Raw genomic sequence first — 24,444 nt, forward strand, 5'->3', positions numbered from 1 at the left:
ACAGTGAAAACTAATAATCTCTTTTATATACCCTTTAATACTGAAGGCTGCATATTCGGGGGGAATTGTAGAGAACTTTAGCTATCTGCATATTCCCACATGAATATGGACCCTAGGGCTCTCACAGGGGAGACACAGAATGGCGCTTTAATACCCAAGTATTTACTGTTTCCCTTCATCAGCATATCTACTGGCCTGGCCTTACTGTCTCAAGTTTAGTAAGCACATTTCTGATCAATTACTGGCTTATCATTAAGTTGTATCAATGTGATGGCAACCCCTAGAAAGTTGACCTGAAAAACATCTTTAAAAAATTAATGAAAAAACAAACATTTAATGTGTGTTGATGCTTTGTTTGTGTGTATGTCTGTATACCAAGGGCACGCGGTGCCCTCAGAGGCCAAAAGAGGCTGTCAGATCCCAGGGACTGGAGTTACAAAAGGTTATGATACACTCTGTCGGTACCAGGAATTGGAGTTGGATCCTCTGGAAGAGCAGATAATATTCTTGACCACTGAGCCACCTTTCCAGTCCCTAAGGGATTAAGTTTTTAAATTGGAAATATAAGTAAGTACCTGATGCAAGAGTAAAAGACTAGAGCATTAGTCCTGTAAGTTAAAAACCAAACAAAAAGTAATAAACTCAACCTCTGGGATGGACAACTAAAATTTCTGAATTCCTCTAATATATTACTAAAATGAATTACTTTCAATATCAAAATTATGAGGCACAGAATGAAAATAGGAAAGTGTTAACATACACAAGAAAAGAAAAAGAACAGTCAGTAGTAAGTGTCTCTTTGAAGCCTTTAACATTAGATTATTTGGCATATAAGACACTATAAAAAGAATCAAATGGAAACTCCTGAACTGAAATGATGCAGTGCATATAGAAAAACAAAAAAATATTTAATATTGAGTTTTAAATCAGCAACAAAAGAGCTAAGAAGAGAGTGAGATGATAAACCCCAAATTCTGGGAAACACTACACTAAAACAATGTTTCTGTGTTAATCTGTATTCAGATTAGTGCTGTTTGAAAATAGATGGTAATGAGTTAAGTCATCATAAATTTTATGTGACCTTGTGCATATCTGTATAATCAAACAGTTACTGATAAATTAAATTTAGGGACTGGAGACATGGCTCTGTGATTATGAGCACTGGCTGGCTACTCTGCTGCAAATGGAGACTGCACTTTTGTTTTCTGGCCACCCTGACCCAAATAATCACACAGAAACTATAGTAATTACAACACTGTTTGGCCAATGGTTCAGGCACATTCCTAACTAGCTCTTACACCTTAAATTAACCCATTTCAATTAATCTATGTACTTCCACGAGGCTGTGGCTTACTGGTAAGGTTCTACCTTCTTTCTCCTTTGGCAGCTGCATGGTGTCTCCCTGACTCTACCTTCTTTCTCCCTGCATTCAGTTTAGTTTTTTCACCTAGCTCTATTCTGTTCTGCCATAGGCCGAAGTAGCTTCTTTATTTTTTATTTTTATTTTTTTTTTGCTTTATCGAGACAGGGTTTCTCTGTGGTTTTGGAGCCTGTCCTGGAACTAGCTCTTGTAGACCAGGCTGGTCTCGAACTCACAGAAATCCACCTGCCTCTGTCTCCCAAGTGCTGGGATTAAAGGCGTGCGCCAGAAGTAGCTTCTTTATTAACCAATGGTAATAAAACATATTCATAACATACAGAGGGGAATCCCATATCACTCTGGTTTTGCAGAGGATCTGAATTTGGTTACCAACACCCACGTGGCAGCTATTTATCTTTAATATCAATTTTAGGGTATCTCATTCCCTTTTATGACCTCCATGCACATACATGCAGGCAGAGTACCCATACACATAAAATAAAAATAGCAAATACATCTTATTATAAGAAAGAAGATAACTTTAATTTTTTAGTACACAAAAGTTTACCAGTTGTTAAAGATGAAAACATATTATACACTAAAGATATATATATATATATATATATATATATATATATATATATACATGTTTATTTTAAATAAAGAATTAAACCATAGGGATGGAGAGACATAAGAGCCAGTTAAGGGTACTGGCTGATCTTTAGGAGGATCAGAGATCATTTCCCAGCATGTACACAGTTGTAACTCCAGCCACAAGGGACCTGATACCATTTTCTGGCCTTCTTGGGCATTGTGCTCACATAGTGCACAGACATATTTTCTGGTAAAGCATCTAATATACACCAACAAATAAATATTAAATCGTGGATGAATATTAGATCCTGAAGAGCATAAGTATCTTCCATGTTTTCAGAGTTGATTGATAATCTTACTATATAATCATCAATATTTCCAACATTTCTTTGTGAATAAATAAAAGTACAAAAATGACTTGTAAAAAGTAGAAAAATTGTGCTTGGACCCATTTCAGAAAATTATTAAAAATTCTGTCCTAATCCCAAGCAAAATTAACTTAATAATTTTTAAAAATGAAACTCAAGTTAGCATTCAAATACCAGCTTTCAAAACCAAAATTTCTGACATAATCCAATCTGGAAACAATATTAATTTGCTATTTTAATACTGAGAAGTAATGTCACAAAATATTAGAAATCTTTGCTCTCCATAACTATTATATACATTTTTTGTAAGAGCTGAAAACTGTATTTAGGAAGAAATTCATAATTCAGAGCAGTTTCAAATCTGAGCTGAGGTGTGACAGGCAGCATTCAGGGTGCCCAAGACCAAGGCAAATACAGTTCAAAGCATGTGCAGTATGTGCTCAGAGCCAAGTCATGTGCTGCAGCACAGCCGAGTGCTACCAGAAACACCCTGGTCTAGAACATTTGATTTTTGTGACGGTTTTTATCTGTCAACTTGACACTATCTAGAATCACCCTGGATTGGGTAGGCCTGTGGCACGTTCATTGGGGATTGTCTTGATAGTAGCAACTGAAGTGGGAAATCCAACCCACTGTGGATGGTACCACTTCTAGGTTGTGGGCCATTACACCCCTCCCCCAAGACTCAGGGATCTATGTAGAAGAAGAGGCAGAAGGATTGTAAGAGCTAGATGACTCCAAGGAAACAGAACTTGCAGACCAAAAGGACTCATGTACCTATGAACTCATAGAGACTATGGCAGCACTCATAGGACCTGCACAGCTTCAAGCCAGGCAGGATCTCAGGACTGAGAAGGACAAGTGGATGTGGGGTAGCATCTATAATGAAGAAATCTACAGCAAAGGAAAACCATCAGTTTATTCCAATGGAATGTTATGGAGTATATCAACCACACTTCAGGGCAGGACCCATGGAGGAGTTGGCTTACACAAACAAGCTCCATGTTTTGGTTTGAGTTTTGTGAGCTTTTTGTTTCTCGTTGTTTTGGTTTTTTCCCCTTCCTTTTCATTTGTTAATTTGTTTAATGTTTGTTTTTGTAAAGTTTTGTGGGAACATGGAGGAAGATAGAATATGAAGTTGAATGGTTAGGGAGGATCTAGGAAAAGTTGGAGGAGAGTAAAACAGGCTCAAATTTGTGTATAAAAATTCTTTTGATTAAAAAATAGAAAAAAAATGAAAAAGGAGACTAGGAAGATGCTTAAGTGATTAAGCACACTTACTTAGCAAGTAAGCAAGAAGACCTGAGTTTAAATCCCTCTCTCCTATATAATAAGCAGAGGCTCTACATGCCTGTACCCAGTATTGCAGGGTGAAGGCAAGTTGAACTGAGAGACTGCTGGCCACCCAGTCTAGCAGAAAAAAGGCAAGCTTCTGGTCCAGTGAACACCCTATCGCAAAGCAATAAGATGGACAGAAATTGAGGACGGTACCTGATATGCTCTTGTCTTTCTGTTTACACACACACACAAATGAAATCTTACCAACATGACCACTTAAACCTGCACAAGGACATGCCAAAGTAGACAAGGGGAGACTATGCAGCTTAAACCCTAAACAAAAGGAGTACAAACAACTAAAGAATGCTGAGTGGGAGAAACAGTTTTCTCTGGGAAACAGCATACCAATTAGTTTTCCAGTAACAAATAATCAGCCCTGATAACACACATAAAGTAATATTATACAGACTAAGCAGGTTATGTTTAGGGATACATATGTATATAAATATGCGCATATACATGTAACATCAATTGATTAATTTTAGAAAGAGAGCAAGACAAGGCATGCGGGAAAGCTGGAGGAAGTAAAGGGAAAGGAGAAATGATGTAATTATGTTATAATCTCTAAAATTAAAAGAAGTAATTAAAATGAGAAAAAAAATCAATGAATGAAAAAGTTGATTGACATTCCTTTAGGTAGACTAAGGAAGGAAGCATAAAAATCATTGACTAACAAAATGAATAATGATCGATCATAAGGGACCTCAAATAGTTAAACTGGTAAAGGTTATTACCTTGGGGAAATGATTTTGACAGTGAATTGAGGAAACAGACTCAAGAAAAAACACATTATTAAAACTGACTTAGCTTAGTCTGGTGGCTCATACATGTAATCCTAACATTTAGAAGGTTGAGCGGCAGGAGAATTAGGAGTCCAAGGCCAGCACGAGATACATAACAAGTCTGAGGCCAGCCTAAGTCAAAGAAAGACTCTGTTTCATAAAATAAACACTGCACCAGACTCAAAGAAAGTTGCAACACTAAAAAACATATGAAAAAGAAAAGACACATTGAACTAAAAAATCCCTTTTCTTTCAGAAGCCTAGACTCAGATAGAGTAATTAAGCATTGGAAGAAACATCAATTCTTCACAAGTCTTCCAGAAAATGGACGAAGGGAGCATGCTTCACAATTTCTTTCTATTACCAACGGTATACATAGCCATTAAGAGAAAACTACAGATGAATACTCCTCATAAACATAGACAAAAAATCTCCACAAAATACACACAAATCAACTTCAACAGCATGCACAAAAAATCAAACTTTATGATCCAGTGGGACTAATACAAGGAATGCAAAGTTGATTTAATATCAATCCAAGGAATATAAACTATTGTTTTGATGGATTAAACAACCAGAGTTGAATCATCAATATGAGAAACACAAAAAATGCATTTGGCAAATAATAAATCCTCCCACCAAACTCTTACTAGAAGGAAAACTTCCTTAGCCTAATAGAGATTGTATGAGAAAAACCTATGGCTAACATGCTTACTGGTGAAATACTGACTTACTTTTCTACGGTGGCTAATGATGTTAAATATGCTTTCATGTGGTTATTGGCCATCTGTGTGTCTTCTTTCAAGATGTGTCCATGTTAATTCTGTTTAACAATATTCTATCAACTGCTTCTAGTGTTTTGTTTAATACAAAGTGAAACCAACACAGAAAGTTACACTCATTTTTCTAAAGTGTGCATTTTCATCATGGTTCATAATCTATTTTTCTTAGTGTATTTCAGTTTTGTATTTTAGAATAATTTTAATGGTACAGAGAGACCCGCATAGTTAGTGTTCCCCTACTTTAGGCACGTATACACCACACACGGGCATGTACACACACAAACACATACTCAATTTCCCATATTATAGATGTCTTGCCTTGGCTTGGTATATTGTTACAGCTGATAAACCAATATTGATACATTACCGAAGTCTATAATCTGAATTATGGCATACTCTTTGTATTATATAGTAGTGTGGACTTTGGAAGGCTCAAGAGATATTGCATCCATAGCTATAGTAACATATTGAGTTAATTTATTACCTTAAACATTCTGCCTGCTCTTCAAGCACATTCCCTTTTTATTTCTTCAGAACTCCTGGAAATGCTTTTTCCACTTACTTTCTATATACAGTTTTGCTTTTTCTAGGATGCCATGTAATCAGACTCATGGCTTAAAGTCTTTTTAATAAGATTCAGAATTTGGTCTCATGTCTTGTAAATTGTCACCCACTGGTACATATTCAATATTATAAGCAAAAATCTGTATTGTCTTCAGTTGCTTGTGAACCTCAATTAGAGAAATCATTGACATGCCATTGAAGTCACATATCTGTAAATACAGTCAATCAGTCTACAAGCTACTTAAGTTCTTTAAAATATTTTAAAATATCTATTAATTTATCCATAATTCTGTGCATTAATATGTTTTAATTAACATTTTATGTTGGCTTAACAACTTTCATAATTTGTAATTTAGTTTTTTCAAATTAAAAAAGCCCTCTATAAAAAGTAGTAGTAATTAGTACTAACTTTAAATTTATCCTATCTTTGGTTTTAGGTAATAAATTCTTGAAGGCTACATGTTCTTTATTCTGTATATTCCCTCTTAAAATACATGAATCCTTTACCAAGCTCTCAATAGTTCCAACATAGCTCAAGAGTTTAAATCCAAAGGTTTCTTCCTTTTTATTATTATTTGATTTTTTAAAAATACCAATTCAAGTTCCCACCCCTTTCCTCCTCCTATTCCCTCCACACACCCTCCAACCCTACCCCATCCCATCCTCAGAGAGGGTAAGGCACATTGCTTTGTGGAAGGTCCAAGGCCCTCCCTACTATATCTAGGCCGAGTAAGGTATACATCCAAAGAGAATAGGATCCCAAAAAGCCAGTACATGCAGTAGGGATAAATCTTGGTGCCACTGCAAGTGGCCCCTCAGTCTGCCCCAGCCATGTAACTGTCAACCACATTTAGAGGGACTAGTTTGGTCCTATGCTTGTTCCTTCCCAGTCCGGCTGGAGTTGGTGAGCTCCCATTAGCTCAGGTGGGCTGTTTCAGTCAGTGTCCCCATCATGGTCTTGACCTCTTTGCTCATATTCTCACTCCTCCCTCTTTTCCACTGGTCTTTGGGAGCTCAGTCCAGTGCTCCGATGTAGGTTTCTGCCTCTGTTTCCATCATTTGCTGGTGATATTTAAGATATTCATCAGTCTGACTACAGAGCAAGTCAAGATTGGGCCCCCTGTCCTCTATTGCTTAGGGTCTTAGCTGGGGTCATCCTTGTGGATTCTCTGGAATTTCTCTAGAGACAGGTTTCTGCTAACCCTACAATGGCTGCCTCAATAGAGATATCTCTTTCCTTGCTCTCATCTCTGTCCTTCCTCCATCTCGACTATCCCATTCCCTCAAGTTCTCCTCAACCCTCCTATTCTCCCCTCCTCTGCAAACACTTAACTGTGAGCCTCTATAAAATAAAAAAGGAAACATTTTGAGTATACAGTGGCACAGAGTAAGTACTGCCAATTCCAAGGGGAAGAATGAGAGTATATGGAGGGATGGAACCAAAGTAAAACTGAAATCCAGCAGGGCAAACTTTATACTGTGGATGCAGGTCTAGCATCTGGGGCACATGGTGATGTGCTGTGAGCTTCAAAGGGCTCAGGCAATTGCAAACCTGCTATCTTGGAATTTCAGACCACCCGTCTCTCTCCTGAACAGCTTCTTCCCTTGACTGTGTATTTCCTTGGCAAGTGTTCCATGGTCCAAGAGTCTCCAACTTCCTGTGGTCTCCAGCACACATCCAGCTTCACTCTCCGAGCCTCCTGCATTGTTCTTCTGGGTACCCCTGTAAGGAAGATTTCTATCCCTGCTGCACATTCGCCTGCCTTCCAGGCTTTCATTTGAAATCTGGGTAGAAGCAATCATGACCCCGTGTCTCTCATGTTCTGTTTGCCTAAAAACCAAGCAACGGATGGACAACACCCAGGTGTGCTCTGCCCAAGCAACGACTTGGCCTTCCTGGACCCTGGCTTCAGCAGGAGAGCACATGGGTTGCTGGATGTGTGGCAACACTTCTCCAGGAGGCTCTCTTCCTCAAGCAAAATATTTCAAATACATTTACTCCTTTATACCCCTGGTTCTGCAATGGGTGGGGTCTGGCCATCTTCCAAGACACTCTCAAGGCATCTTTCTTTCTTGTTCTGGTGCAAAGCATATGTTATCATTTTAAAAATAAAAGCAATGTCTTCAATCGCCACACTCTCCTTAGTCCCAAATTTGAGCATGTGTCTTTTGCTGGAAGTTATTCAAAATCTTCAAATCTTTCTATTCATTTTTTCACCCAAAGTTTACGATAAACACAGACAAAGGCAATCATCAAAACTCTTCCTATAGACTGAATTCAGGACTGGATGGAATAAAATTTCTTTTGATAGATTAATTAGTCCATCACCTTTAATCTAAGCCTCCTACAAAGTGTCAGAGAATGGACAAAAATAGATAATATTTTAGTCACAATGTAACATGAATGGCCTCCAATACACTTCTCTCTTTGTGCTTGTCATAAAAACACATGTTTTTTTTTTTTTTTGCTGGGCAACAGAGGCCATAGACAGCACTGTAGGAAATAGAGACACACACAGAGAGTTCACCCAGCAGGCCAGGCAGCATTCTGGGGCCTGTAACACTTGATTGGTGGGTGAGATCCACCTGGGAATCTGGTCCAAGGCTTGTGGGGCCCCAGACACCTTGGAAGTTCCTCTGTCCAGTCTGATTGAGGTCTCGGGTGGTGTTGCAGTGGGCAGCTTATGTCATTCAGAGCCTTGCATAAGGTTGTGTGGTCAGAATTATAGTTTTGGCTGCACCTGCTCCACCTGGGCCTGTGTCAGGAAGTTGGTGATAGGATTTTGCTACACATTATGAAGTCAATCTGGCCTCTGGGGTGGGTGGGGATGGTGAAGTGGGTATAGTTCACCACAGCGACCAAGGATTTGCAGAAGTGCCTAATTTCTTTGACGAGGTCCAGGTGCAGTCACTGGCACTTGCCCTGGCAGTAAATGATGCCGTCTTCCCTGAGTGCTGTTTCCATGAGCTGGTAATTGGACACCTTGCAGGGACTCTCAGCAAAACCCATTGGGTCTGAGAAGTTGATAATGATGAGGCTGAAGGCATCCTGGTTCTGTTTCATGAACTCAGAGCCATTACTATCATTAAAGGTTAGCTGAAGCTGAAGTAGTCAATGACCATGACTACTCATGGTCATTTTAGAGTCTTTGATGGCATGCTCATCTATCTCATGCCAGACCAGGCTCACTAGAGGAGTGCTTCACCACTTCCAGCAGGATACTCCCATCTCGAGCCCAGGGATCAGCACCTTCGGCAGGTTGGATGGCTATAGAGCAGCAGGTTAGCATTTATCTCCTGGGGTGAGAACCTGCCCCTGGCGGTGCACTGGATAACACCATCCAAACCCAGCACGTTTTATTGCAGAACATGAGGATGTCTCGGTACAGTGAACACTGGTGGTGCAGCAGCTGCTCCACCTGCAGTGACAGGGCCTGGCTAGACCATAGGCTGCAGGTCTCTTGGAACCAGACTTTGCAGATGGTGGCAGGCCTAGGCATGACTGGGCCTTCACTTGGGGTCTATCATAGGTGTCATGGGCCTGGGACTGCAGGTTGTAGGGGTCACAGACAATGAGACCCGCCAATACAATTCTTGATGGATTTCTTATTTCCATGTGAGATGTCACAAGCATAGTCCTATGGGCTTTCTGGCCATCGAGCGCTGTCACCATAATCATCTATCAGGCTCTAGTTATATCATTCTAAGGCTTCTCCAGTGTACATTTCCAATCCTCCCCCAAGCCAGTTAAAAAACTGGTTCCTGAGACATATTTTTCAGCTAAGAATTTTTATTGACAATCCTATTTCTTGGTGCCAATTTTGTGTATGTATGTGTGTGCATGCATGCATGTGTGCAAGTGTATGTTTGTATATTGGAATTTCTATCACAATTTTAAGGGAAGAGGAGCTGATTTTGACTAAGGGTTTCAGTACAGAACTGACCAACTGCCTTATTTTGGGCCTCAGGTGAGGCAGAATAACATGGCAACAGGAGTGTGTGGCAAAGTTTTTCACCTAGTGCTAGTTAGATGTGATAGGAGGAATGGGCAGATGGAAGGATGGGGGACGAGGATTGGCAGAGAGAGAGAGAGAGAGAGAGAGAGAGAGAGAGAGAGAGAGAGAGAGAGAGAGAGAGAATGCTTTCACTAGTATATGCCCTTCTCTTCTTTTATTCCATTATCAATCCCCACTCTATAGGTTGAGTGGGTGAGTGGGGACATTCAGGCAGGCCTTCCTCCACTTAGTTTCCACTTCTAGAAATGCAGACACAATTGGAGGCATCTAGGCACTCTTCCTCAATCAAGATTAACCAACATGAGTTCAGGGACATTCTTTCATTTCTGCCTTATACTTAGCACAGTATTTTGCATACTATGCGTGCAATAATACATATACATATATATACACACATATAATGCACATATATATGCATATATAGCATAAGAATGAATAAGTATCGTGTTTATGTGTGTGGGAATGTACATGGCAGGAAGAACAAGGAGAAGGTGGCATTGAGATGCAGACTGGAAGTAGGAAAGAGGAAAAGCAAGCACATAGAAACTAGCGTTTTCACTTTGCCTCTTCCTCCTCCTATTTTCCCATACTAGTCTTGCCTGAACATCAAAACTTTATACTCTGAAACACTTTTCCAAGCTATGATTTATACTCATAAATATCTGGTAATATGCTTCAAAATTGTGGTTCCTCTCATGTTTGGGTTTTACAAAGCTATCACATATACAGATATACATTGTAAAAATATATAAATATTATTTATTTATTTGTTACAGTTATCTATTTATCATTACACTCCTGAATGAAAGTCAAATAAATGTCTAGGAAAGAATGAATAAAGCTGGGTAACTAGTATGACAATAATAATCATCTTTAAAAGCTCTGTTTCCTAAAGCCAAAGTTTTTGTTTTGTCAAATGACTCAATAGACTTTAAGGAACCAAATTCTGTAGCTAAAAATCATAAGTGCACAAATGACCATATAGGAACCTGGTGTGGGTATAAAGATTTGACACTTATTTAATAATTAACTGTAAAAGATTTTTCTAGTTTATGGAAATAAGCATTTATATAATGAATTTGCAACTCAAAATGTAGAATTGTGGTCATTCAACTAAAAGTAGTGTATTATTTTATAGTAAATTTTATTGTTAAATATGGTTTTCTAAAAGAGAACACTACTTTGCTAGAGCAGAGCTGAACTGAAATTCTTCTAAATTTCCCAAGTTGCATCTCAGCTTTGGAATTCTCTACTATTCTTTACTCTTAGTTTACTGATGACTAATACAAATATAATATATTAAAATTACCACTCAGTCGGTATTAATCAATTACAAAGTTTACAGTTTGTGGCTATTTAATATCACAAACACTTCATAGACACAGAATAAAATTGCCAAAAACTTTGTGTCAAGAAAGCCTTGCTTCTTAGACCTTTGAATCCTAAACATTCTTAATTGCTGGCTCTTGATGTTAGGGATGGCTTGCTTTGGTGACTGTAGTCCTTATTATTCTTCAACTTTGAAGAATAAATCGAAAAGTAGATCTAGGCACCTCAAATCCAGCCATCTAGAAGTAATTATTATCATACTATTCATCTAGATGTATTTATCTTTTGCTGAACATTTCCTGGCTATCACTTGGGTTAAGCAAATGCCTTACTTGGTTTTTCACACACTGGGTTTGCTCAGGAGATGATGTGATAGTTAGGAGGAAAGGGCAGATGGAAGGATGGGGGATGAGGATTGGCTGAGATCCCTGTCATTCATTCTATCCAAAGATAAAATCATAGAAAAGAAAATTGACAGAAAACTGGAGAAACAAGTCTAGACAAGAATGGTGAACATGCAAACAATTTTGAAAGGAAAAGGACACATATACAATGCAGAAAACTAGGAACAGAATGTATTGGTATCGTGTAAGATCATATTCTGATACAAGAAGTACCCAGTCACTGCAAAACAAATTAATCTGGAAACCCTAAAGGATAAACTGACATGGGTAGGTGATGTGGGAGTGTCATATATCAATCTGTTGATTTCATTGGTTAAGCAATAAAGAAACTGCTTGGCCCTCATAGGTTAAAACATAGGTGGGAGGAGTAAACAGAACAGAATGCTGGGAGAAAGAAGCTGAGTCAGGGAGTTGCCATGATTCTCCCACTCCAGGCAGACGCAGGTTAAGATCATTCCTGGTAAGCCAGCTTGTGAGCTACACAGATATTAGAAATGGGCTAGTCCAGGTGTGAGAGTTAGCCGAGAAAAGGCTAGATGTAATGGGCCAAGTGGTGTTTAAAAGAATATAGTTTCCGTGTAATTATTTCGGGTAAAGCTAGCCGGGTGGCGGGACACAGCCCACCGCTCTTATTACAACAGGTAGGTTAGGAGTGGAAACGAAACTATTAAAGACTTAAAGGAGTATATGAAATTTCAAAGAATAACAAAAAGAGATCTTAACTGATGTGCAGTAGCACAGTTTGTTCTCTCTCAGATTTACCTGAAATCTGAAAATTATCAATGCCCTATTTGGAAAGTTGTTTTTGTAAGTGAGAATGTCCTTGATATGGCTGAAAGTTGAAAAGAAGACACATAAAAGGAAGAAAAAAGAAAGGGCTATGCTAAAACTGTCCAGGGTAGAGAGTCAAAACTGACCCACCGAACACACAAGTCAACTCAAGCTTTCGTTCTGCTTTGCTGACATTTTAAATTCATGAATTTGGTCTGTGCTTCTACAGCCCCATCTACTTCACTGTTTTCACATCCATGTCATTGCCTTTCTACCTCCCTCCAAATTATCCTTACTTTTGTTAGGCCCTAAAGAGGCATTTAAAAGAATGATGGTGAGAATCATGTGTTTTGTGGCCAAGTAATAGCACTCTTTGAATGTACTTAATGCCTACTTTGAACTGTGTAGGGCAGTTTGAAGGCAAGAATAAATCAGGGGGCAATTCTTAATAGATAACTATATAGAAAGATGAATATTGCTCTTTTCTCATTAGGTCTTACTACCCAACTGCTCCCGTTACACCAGATTAAGATTTATTTTAGTTGAACAAACTCATGCTCCAAGAGCTCAAAAACTCTGAAAAAGTATTCCCATCAATCACTCATAAGTAAGGTTTGATTTTCTAGTTTATCTGTAGCTAGCTTAAAAAAATAAAAAATTTTAGTTATGCAACAAAATATATTAAAAACAAACAAACAAACAGAGCCAGACCTAAGGCAAACCTTTATCTTCTGCTTTAGTAAAGTCTTTATTACTTTATGCCACAATTCTTTTTAAATTTTCTCTATTCCAGGAATGGAAGAGAGAACAGAAGAGAGAAGATGAAAGTTGGATTCCATTTATGAATCCTATTAAAAATATGGAATTTCTTCCTATTTTTCTTCTCCCTTGCCTTCTTGTTAAGAAAACTTCAAGTTCTAGTGTGCAATAAATATGAGCAAGTGCACCTGTGCAATGCATGTGGTGCTCCAAGAATTTGTCTGGCAAAGAACCAGCGAGCTATTTTATAAGGATCATCTTTCAGGACCATAGTCTCTAGACTATGCACTGCATAATACAGCTCAGATTGTATCTGGCTTAACATCAAGTTGTTAGTGACTGATCAACATAGTAATCCTTCCTTCCTTCTTTCCTTCCTTCCTTCATTCCTTCCCTCCCTCCTTCCTTCCTTCTTTTTCTTTTTCTTTTCTGTGTGTATGGGGGGCCACAATATACAATATATAGAAGGAGGTATCTAGAAAGAACTATGTGGTATGAATTAATTAAATCTACTGTCCTTAACTATTTTGGTCTTAGGCCATATTGACAATTATGCTGGTTAGTTTTTTGCCAACTCGACACAAGCAAGAGTAATTTGAGAGGAGAAAATTGAGAAAATTCCTTCAAAAGATCATGCTGTAGTCAGGCCTGTAGGGCAATAATTAATAGTCATTGATGGGGGAGGGTCAAGCCCATGGTGGGTGGGGCTACCGCTGGGATGGTGGTCCTGGGGTCTATAAGAAATCAGGCTGAGTGAACTGAGGAGCAAGCAAGTAAGCAGCACCCTTCCATGGCCTCTCTATCAACTCTTACTTCCAGGTTCCTGCCCTGTTTGAGCTCCTATTTTGGCCTAACTATGTTGACTGTGACTTGGGATATGTAAATCAAATAAACCCCTTCTTCCCCAAGTTGCTTTGGTCATGGTGTTTTATCACAGTAAGAGAAACTTTTCTAAGACAACAGTCAACTCAGGGTCCAAGTAGTCCAACTGTTTTCTAGGCCAAACCCCTAAAGGGAGCCACTGACTAAGATTATATTTCAAGTCAACTTATTTTCTTCTTTATTTTATCAATTCATAGGAAATGACGTCCTTACTTACCATTACCCAGTTCCCAAGAAATGTTGTACTTTTTGCTGGCACTGTACTTCAACAGGCTCAGGGCACTAGAACTGTTCCAGGAGTTATTGGGATTACGACGCAGTGCATTTAGAGCAAATATCAGGTGGAGTCCAGAGCAATCAGCAAAGTTATAAAGTTTGTCTAGAGACCTGGCTGGGAAGAAGCAGAGAAAGGCTTATAACTTTCAAATCTCAACAAAAGGAAAATATTAGATTCTACAGAAAGCCTTTCCTGCTAGTAAGGAAATGCACAGACATGCTTCTAAAAGAGACTATTACCTTCTGACCTGAGATGCACTTTGAGGTGATTTTGGGGAAGCAGTATTCAAAATTTCAGATAGAGCTTGCAAATTGGCAACCAAGCCTAGCTCACAGTGCATCTGCTTGTTAACAAAAGGTGCAATTGCTGATGTTTAAGAGAGGAAGGAAGATTTCTCACAGTAGCTGGCTTCCTAGATTTTGGGGGGAAAATCAAAAGTTCTAGTACTCTTAAGTCTATATTCATGCTTTACTGACAGTAATCATGTTAAGGTACAAAGTTACAAAAGACTAACTAGAAAATAACTGAGTTGACCAAGAGTTCCAAGGCATTTCACTCTGGTCCACATTACTGGTATTTTTGAGATGGAAATCCTATAACCATTTTGCATATATGTTTATTATCATAAACCCAGAATCAATACCTTGATACCAAATGTCTCATATCCACCCTATCCCTTGATTTTTTCTGCTGCAGTAACTCATTTCTGGTTCTCATTCCATTTGGATAGATTACTACAATGCCCATTTATTTCTAGATTCTTTCTATCCTGCCAATCATCTTTCCTTCATTGCTGTCATCAGTTTCTCTCACCCTAAAAGCTTCCATCATAGAACCTTCATCTGGCGATGAAAGGAGATAGAGACAGAGACCCACATTGGAGCACTGGACTGAGCTTCCAAGGTCCAAATGAGGAGCAGAAGGAGGGAGAACATGAGCAAGGAAGTCAGGACCGCGAGGGGTGCACCCACCCACTGAGACAATGGAGCTGATCTATTGGGAGCTCACCAAGGCCAGCTGGACTGGGTCTAAAAAAGCAGGGGATAAAACCGGACTCTCTGAACATGGTGGACAATGAGGGCTGCTGATAAGCCAAGGACAATGGCACTGGGTTTTGATCCTACTGAATGTACTGGCTTTGTGGGAGCCTAGGCTGTTTGGATGATCACCTTCCTAGACTTGGATGGAGGGGGGAGGACCTTGGACTTCCCACAGGGCAGGGAACCCTGACTGCTCTTTGGTCTGGAGAGGGAAGGGGAGGGGAGCGGGGGAGGGGGAGAGAAATGGGAGGCAGAGGCGGGGAGGAGGCAGAAATTTTTAATAAAAAATAAAAAAAGCTTCCATCAGTCTTCAATACCAGAAAGAATACTGCAAGACTCTATCTTATAGATATGACAGAGAAGCTACCCACTAAATCTCAACAATATGGCTGCTTAAACAATAGCAGTTGACATGTCAATATGGAGGGAGAACGCTCATGGGGCCCTACCCCTACATGAAGAACTGCAGACTCTGAGGCATGACTGCTGAGAGGAAGAGAATTTGTCTTCCCCAGGAAGGAGCCTCTAAATGATTATCCGATCTCATATTGAGCTATAAAACACACACACATAAGCAATATTAAATGGGCCCAGTAGGCTTAACTTATATATTTACTACCCATATATGTAATGAGTAGAAGTTTTAAAAAGAAGCTTTGAGTTTAAAAGAGAGTGTGGGATTGACAGAGGGTGGGGGTGCACTAGAGGGAAGAGATGGAGGGGGATGATATGGTTATATTTTAATCAAATTTAAAAAAAGAAACAGAAGTAGAAAAGAATATTTGTCCAAAGGTTTTGATTTTAGTTTTAGAGAACAGGGGAAGTCATCAGCCTTGCACTTAGCACAGCCACATCTCAAAAGTTCTCATTCATTGGTAACTTGTGGTAGGACTTCTAGTCTTCTTAGGGCAAATATAAGAAAGACTGACAAGGAAATTTTTAAAAAAAAACAACTCAAGATTTTTTCAGTATCTATTCTGAGGAAGGTGAAATTATATAAAAGAAAAGGCTAAGAAACTAGCCAAATAAAACATATTTTAAAGGAAAACCATTATTACTTAAAAGACCATTGGCAATAATAGATTGTACCTACAAATGAATAATTACACTACCATGCTTTTCTTTAGATAAAATAACTTTGTCTAGAGGTTCCTTACACCAGAGAATCATTATAGCTTCCCCCAAATAGTCTGAATATTAAAAGATCAGAAGAGGACTATTGTGAGGTCTTTTAATATATGTGCCACAAAACTTTAATTATGTTGACAGAAAAATGATTTTTTCTGAACTCTTTACACTTATGAGGACCACTTACAGCTTGTCAGCTAGACAATGACAAATGCTTATATTTGAAGGATTTAGTTTTATTCATGAAACAAAAGTTTCTATAAAAAAAATCCTACTAGAATGTGTCAAAATTTAGTATAAATGACAGATATTAATTTTGGATAAACTGACACCTTTACTTAGACTTTTTTGGAACCTATTATGCCTATATAATGGTGTTTCATATATATTAGATAAACACACATTAAACACAAAAGCACCTCAATCTGTGACTTCATGAGTTGATGGTTCACAGCAAGGAAAAATAACCTACAAAAAGATGTAGAATGTAGAATAAAATTTAGAGTTTTTAAATGAAGTAAAAGTTGAGAAGTAGAATGTTAAAAGTGTAAGAAAAACATTATTAAGGATAATTTTAAATCTGGCTTCTTCCATGAAGTCCTTCAAGTCTAGCACTGTATCTCATTGTATCTTTCGAATAAGCTGATCATCTATCATATATTAGTTTATGTCATAAAGTCATCTTGAAAAGCTCTTACAACCCAAATATTTTATGTTACATAAAAATGTGTATAATGAAATGAAAGTATGAAAATGAAAAAGGCAAAAGAGATTAAACTAAATTGCTAATTTAAGAAATGCACTCTAAAGTGCACTAGAGAAATACATGTATTTGATTGCAGAGAATTTAGTAGAAGCTTAACAAATACAACCTCCTTGGAATATTCCCCTTGCCTCCCACCCCGGATCCATCCAAACAAATAGATACTTAAAATTGGCTTTCTAGTCTCTCTACCAGAGTGTACTAGTGCCTTGATGTGCTCTGCATGTAACCAGAACAGAATTCTAAGAAACATCGTTTTACAGGTCAGCAAAAAGGCAGTGGAGTTACAGAAAGATCTATGCATCAGTCGGCTTGGGAAACTTCCAAGCAATGCTGAGAGTCAGTGCTCTGAAAGCTTTTGAGATTTCTAAAGAAATAAAGATCGAAAGATGAATGTTTTTGGAAACATGTCTACATACAAGGTTCAGAAGGATAAAGAGCGGAGGATATGGGGGGAGAAGGAGAGCAAAATAAAACAAAACCCCAAGCAATAAAAAACCCAGAAGTCCAGTCTTTAAAAACCACAAAGAGAGTTGCCTAGCAGTGCTGTGCACTGCTCCTAACTGTTAATAACAAAGAGCAAACAAACAGACAAAGCAAAGGTGGAGGCAGGGAGAACCACTGAGCTCATTAGACTGAGGACTGGAGGAGAGACTGGAGGGGAAGTGGAACACTCGGAATATATAGACAGAGAACAGACTCAACTTATTTGTTCGAGTTCTGTGACAATAAAAGGACTATCAGGTAAAAGAAAATGGAGAGAACCTAAAGTTGATTTTCTTAAATTCAAGGCATAAAACCTTTTTTTTTTGGTCAAAACACCATTTCTTCAGTGAAGCTAACCTTAGCCTTATCCTGGGTATAGTTAGATAAATATTAATGAATGCAAACTGAGATGCAAATGGCTGATGATTTTTCTGAAGTTTCTCAGGATTTTACACTCAAGAAACAAACCAGACAAAGAATAATTCAATAAAAACCAAAACAAGGACAGATATGAGAGCAAGGAAAGAGATATCTTGATTGAGGGAGCCATTTTGGGGTTAGCAAGAAACCTGGCTCTAGAAAAATTCCCAGGAGTCCACAAGGTTGATCCCAGATAAGACACTAAGCAATAGAGAGGGTGCCTGAACTGGCCTTGCCCTGTAGTCAGTCTGATGATTATCTTAAATATCAACACAGAACCCTTGCCCAATATGAGATGGAAACAGAGACAGAGACCCACATCAGAGCACTGGACTGAGGTCCCAAGGTTCAGTTGAAGAGTGGAAAAAGGGAGAGTATGAGTAAGGAAGTCAAGACCATGAGGGGTTCACCCACTGAGACAACATGTCTGAACTAATGGGAGCTCACCAACTCCAACTGGACTGGGAATGAACGAGCATGGGATCAAACTAATTCCTCAGAATGTGGCTGACAGTTGGGGCAGACTGAGGGGCCAATGACAATGGCTCGGGGATTTCTCTACTGCGTGTACTGGCTTTTTTGGGATCCTATTCTCTTTGGATGTATACCTTGCTAAATCTGGATGTAGTGGGAAGGGCCTTGGACTTTCCACAGGGCAGGGTACCTTGCCCTCTCTTAAGATTTGAGGGGGTTAGGGGGAAGGTGTGTGGAAGGAGTGGGAAGGAAGTGGGAGGAGGGGAGGAAGTGGGAATTTGGATTGGTATTTTTTAAAGTAATAAAATTTAAAAAAAGCAAAATAGGACTCATTAAAATGTTTCTAAGCACCTACCACATTATATTCTAGGAAACCACCATCCTCTTCTTTTCTCTCCCTAGCTATGAGCAGAACAGGTGACAGTCCTTGTGTCCTTGTTATCGGCTTTAGTGGGGCTGGTGAGAAAAATAGCAGAGTGGGAGGAACCAGAAACAGTAGAAACTGACAGGCTACTTTAAACAGGCATCATTGAGAACATAACATTGAAGTAGAGATGTGATAAAGGTAAGGGCATAAGTCAGGTGGGTAAATATAGAATGACCTCAATGCAAAAGCTGTAGAAGGGCAAAGGGCAGGGCATGACATGTATGAGCATGACAAATGGGGGGAAGAAGCAGGGTTGTCCCAGAAAGAGTAAGAGAACAGTAGGAGATGAGGTTACAGTGAAGCAGATCCAGGTAACAAAGAGCCTTACTGGCTGTTGTAAGAACTTTAGCTTCTACCCTGAAGGGTTAAGGGAACACTAAACTCTTTGAACACAGTCCAGCTTGCATCTTAAAAACACTGGTATCATGTTTGGGGAAAAATCCCAGTCAGTAAAATGCTTGCCATGTAAGCATAACGACGTGAGTTTGGAACACCAGCACACATACAAAACACTGGGCAAGGTTATGTGCACCTGCAATCCCAACCCTAGGGAGGCAGAGGTGGGGAAATTCCTAGGGCTTATTGGCCAGCCAGTCTATCTGAATTGGTGAGTTCTGGTTTCACTGAAAGACCTGTCTCAAAATATATGGTGGAGAGCAATTTAGGAAGATACATCATTTGGACCTCTAGTACCTGCAAACAGACACACACACACACACACACACAGAGAGAGAGAGAGAGAGAGAGAGAGAGAGAGAGAGAGAGAGAACCACTTCATTGACATGAGTTGAAAGAGATTGTAAGGGGTAGGAAGAATAGCATATGCTTATACTTGGCCCAAAGGGTTTCAAGATACTGGAGTTTGATGGAATTTCTGCTATCTTAGAACTCCCCACCATCCTTTGCTGAACTACATTTTCTCATATTTCATGTTATTACAGGCTCTGTCCCTATGTCTTTTCTCCTCCTTTCTTTACTCTTCATAGCAAGACCAGTAATTTCCTGTGTGGGAATTTCTGACTTGCCAAGTAGAGACATAGCATCTCTGTTCTGTCTTGTCTCTTATCTGTCTCTATTATAGCAATTAGCTAATGAGGCTTACTGTTCAGCTCTGTCTTTCTCTCTCAAGGCAGACTGGAGTATTTGTTCTACTAACCCTTTAGCATCAATTTAATATCTGATACATAATAAGCCTTAATAAATACCTGACTTAGCAGGTGTTATTTTGAACATTTCAATGTCATTTAAGATTTATAGCCTAGCTATCCAACCTCAGTTATCATTGTTCATTGTAGCAAATTTCCTCCAGGTCATGCTACTGCTAAACACTATCCAATGCACTAAAAAAATAGACACATTGTTTTAAGTTTCAATTTAGAGTGAATAATACTGATGAGCCCTAGGAAGTCATCTGATAGAGGCTTTAAAAAGAGAAAAAGCAATAAAATGAGAAAAATGTGAAAGAAAACTCAGAGTGAGGCACACTCTGAAACTGCCTATTGAAATTCAGAGAAGCACAGCAGTTAAATCTGAAACCATTTGGCTTGTAAGTACAACCAACAGGGGGCATTTAATTGCAACTATTAAGAGAGAGAAGTTTGAAAATTGCCTAGGAGGAGAACATAGCCATTGAAAGAGTGAAGATATCTCTAAACTGAGAGCTTATTATCTCCAGGTTAGTCAGGGCAATGAAACCGTAACTAGGATATAAAGAAGGCATAAATGCCGACAATTTAGCCTAGGCTGTTGGAGGAGAATGAGATTTTGGAAATGTCTGTGAATAAAAAATTACAGCACTATCAGAAGACTCAGGGCTAGAGAGGAATTGTTCCATTAATCATTTTAACTAGATGAAAGGGAAAACTGAGTGCCAACGAGTATAGCACGTCTTTTGGATCCCATTAGGAACTAATCAAAATGACGACAGGAGGAAATCACAAGGGACCCTGAGATTAGTAAAGAGGCTAATATAACTTTTAAGAACTGTACTCCTAAAACAAGTTTCTAAAAATCTGAGTGATAATTCTAGAGGATATTTTGGAATATCTATTAAAATGTAAATGCACAATCTCTTAAGATTGTCCAATATAAATGCTTAGAAAAGTCTGCAGGATAAATGTACAGTTAGTATCTTTGCAATATTTGTTTTAATTGTCAATAACTAAAACTAATCTAAACTCATTTAAAATGGGAACTGGTTAAATAAATTCTAAAAAAAATCTAGACTACAAAAAGTTACTAAAAACAAAGAGAGAAGACCAGGATCAATTTTGGAGTTGGATTGAAATTGGATTATCAGTAGAATCCATGCATATAAATGTGAGTATACATTCATAGAGACAGATTCATATGTTTGTACAAACCTTTGTATACATACGTACACATATACACATATAGTTAAATATACTTATAAATGAACCATTGAATGCACTCACTAATCTAAATGGCTGCCAAGTCAGGGCATGTGCATAGATAGAAAAATACACAAAGTGCCCACACTTGACCCTTACGGGAACCAGCAGGCAAGGAAGGCCCACCCGACTATGCCTGACCTCTACTCCACCACCGAGCAATATTCTTCATGACAGGACCGTGGTCCCAACTTCATCATGAGGATCAACCATCTGAGTCCAGGATCCACTGATTCCTGGAGAACTGATCACCAGAGACACAACACCAACTACACCAATTGGAGGAAAAGATGGGTAGATACCAAGGTAAGAACACACTGCACAATACAAAGGAAAACACAGCACCACAAAAAAAAAAACCAACAAAAAACAGTGGCTCTACAGAAGCAAGATTTGGACACCCAAACACAGATGAAGCAGAAGAAGATAACCTAAAAAATAACTTTAGGAAAATGTTTGAGACTCTTAAAGAGGAAATAAAAATTTCTCTCAAAGAAGTGGAGGAAAAGAAAAAAAAATTGGAAGAAATCAACAAATCCCTTAAAGTAAAAGCAATCAAACAGATGAAAAAATAACAATTCAAGACTTGAAAACCGAAATAGAGACAATAAAGAAAAAACAAATCGAGGGAATTCTGGAAATGGAAATTATGGATAAATGATCAGGAACCACAAATGCAAGCATAAACAGCAGAATACAAGAGATGAAGGAGAGCATCTCGGTGTTGACGATACAAGAGAGGAAACAGATTCATGGATCAAAGAAAATGTTAAATTTAACAAAAGTTTAACACAAAATATCCAGGAGATGTTGGACATCATGGGATATGGGACATCATGAAAAGATCAAACCTAAGAATACTGGGGATAGAAGAAGTCCAACTAAAAGCACAGAAAATATATTCAACAAGATCATAGAAGAAAACTTTCCCAACCTAAAGAAGGATGCCCCTATGAAGGTACAAGAAGCTTACAGAATACTAAATAGACTAGACCAAAAAACCAAAAGTACCCTTGTTATATAATAATCAAAACACCAAACACAGAGAATAAAGAAAGAATATTAAGAGCTTCAACAGAAAAGGGCCAAGTAACATAAAAAGACAGACCTATTAGAATTACACCTGACTTCTCAATGGAAACAATGAAAGCCAGAAGGTTCTGGGCAAGTGTTATGTAAACATTAAGAGATCAAGGATGCAGCCCAGACTACTATCCCAGCAAAACTTTCAATTACCATAAATGGAGAAAACAAGATATTCCATGGCAGAATCAGATAAACAATACCTAGACACAAATTCAGCCCTACGCAAAGTATTAGAAGGAAAACTCCAACCAAAGGAAGTCACCTACACCTACAAAACTACAGACAATAGATGATCTCAGAGAAACAAACCCCAAAGAATGAAAAAGCACACATTACCTACAACAAAAACTAAAATGATATGAACTAGCAATCACTGTTCATTAATATCCCTTAATATAAATGGACTCAACTCACCTATAAAAAGACAAAGGCTAACAGATTGGATACTAAAACATATTCCATCCCTCTACTGCATACAAGAAATACACCTCAACTGCAAAGACAGACATCACCTCAGAGTAAAGGGTTGGGAAAAAATTTTCTAACCAAATGGACCTATGAAACAAGCGGGCGTAGCTATCCTAATATCTAACAAAATAGATTTCAAACTTGGATCAATCAAAAGAGACAAAGAAGGACATTCCATATTTGACAAAGGAAACATCCATAAAGAGGAAATCTCAATAATGAACATTTATGCCCCAAATACAAGGCCACCCTCATATGTAAGAGAAACATTGCTAAAGCTTAAATCACATATTAAGTCCCACATACTAATAATGGAAGACTTTAACATGTCATTCTCACCACTGAACAGGTCTGTCAGACAGAAACTTAATAGAGAAATAAGAGAACTAACAGATATTATGACTCAAATGGACTTAACAGATATCTATATAATATTCCATTCAAACAATAAGAATATACCTTCTTCTCAGCACCCTATGGAACCTTCTCAAAAATTGACCTCATACTCAGAACAAAGCAAATCTCAACACATAAAAAAAAAAATGGAATAATCCCATGTATCTTATCAGATCACCATTGCTTAAAGTTAGACTTCAACAGCAACACTAATTTCAGAAAGCCCACAAACATGTGGAAATTGAATAATGCTCAGTCGAATCACCAGTGGGTTAAGGAAGAAATAAAGAACTTAAAGACTTCCTAAGATTCAATGAAAATTACCACGCAACGTACTGAAACTTATAAGACACAATGAAAGCAGTGTTAAGAGGAAAGTTCATAGAACTAAATGCCTACATAAAGAAGTTGGAAAAATCCCGCACTAGTGAGTTAACAGAACACCTAAAAACTCTAGAAGAGAAAGAAGCAGACACACCCATCAGGGAGTAGATGACAGGAAATAATCAAATTGAGAGCTGAAATCAATAAAATAGAAACAAAGAAAACAACAGAAAGAATCAATGAGACAAAGAGTTGGTTCTTTGAGAAAATCAACAAAGTAGACAAAACTTTATCCAAACTAACCAAAAGGAAGAGAGAGAATATCCAAATTAACAAAATCAGAAATGAAAAGGGAAACATAACAACAGACACTGAGGAAATCCAGAGAATCATCAGGTAATATTCTAAAACTTGTACTCCTGCTGGCTGATCAATGCCATGATGGGGATACCCACTGAAACAGCTTACCTGAGCTAATGGAAGCCTTCCAACTCTGGCCTGACAGCAAGGGAACCAGCAAAGAACCAAACTAGATCCTCTGAATGCAGGTGACTGTTATATGGCTGGGGCAGACTGTGGGGCTACCGCAGTGAAACAAGGATTTAACTCTACTGCTTGTACTGGCTTTTTGGAATCCATTCTCTCTGGAGAGATACCTTGCTCAGCCTAGATATAGGGGGAGGGTCTTGGTCCTACCACAAAGCAATGTGCTAGACTTTGTTGACTTTCCATGGGAAGCTTTACCCTCTCTGAGAAGTGGATGGTGAGTGGGGAGGTGGGAAGGTGGGAAGGTGG

The 24,444-nt window shown here is 38.5% G+C and overlaps 1 protein-coding gene and 1 pseudogene across 1 annotated transcript in view; both read right to left on the reverse strand.

The window, feature by feature from the left end:
* Window positions 1-14,321, reverse strand: part of Hpse2 (heparanase 2 (inactive)) — a 234,850-nt gene extending 220,529 nt beyond the window's left edge. The window contains exon 1 of the mRNA XM_075974133.1: window positions 14,167-14,321. The gene's annotated coding sequence lies outside the window, so the exon portion shown is untranslated. The remainder of the gene's footprint in view (window positions 1-14,166) is intronic.
* LOC142850675 (spermidine synthase pseudogene) lies at window positions 8,313-13,338 on the reverse strand (annotated as a pseudogene).
* Window positions 14,322-24,444: the final 10,123 nt, after the last annotated feature.

The sequence above is a fragment of the Microtus pennsylvanicus genome, chromosome 5 (assembly GCF_037038515.1).
Source record: "Microtus pennsylvanicus isolate mMicPen1 chromosome 5, mMicPen1.hap1, whole genome shotgun sequence".
NCBI lineage: Eukaryota > Metazoa > Chordata > Mammalia > Rodentia > Cricetidae > Microtus > Microtus pennsylvanicus.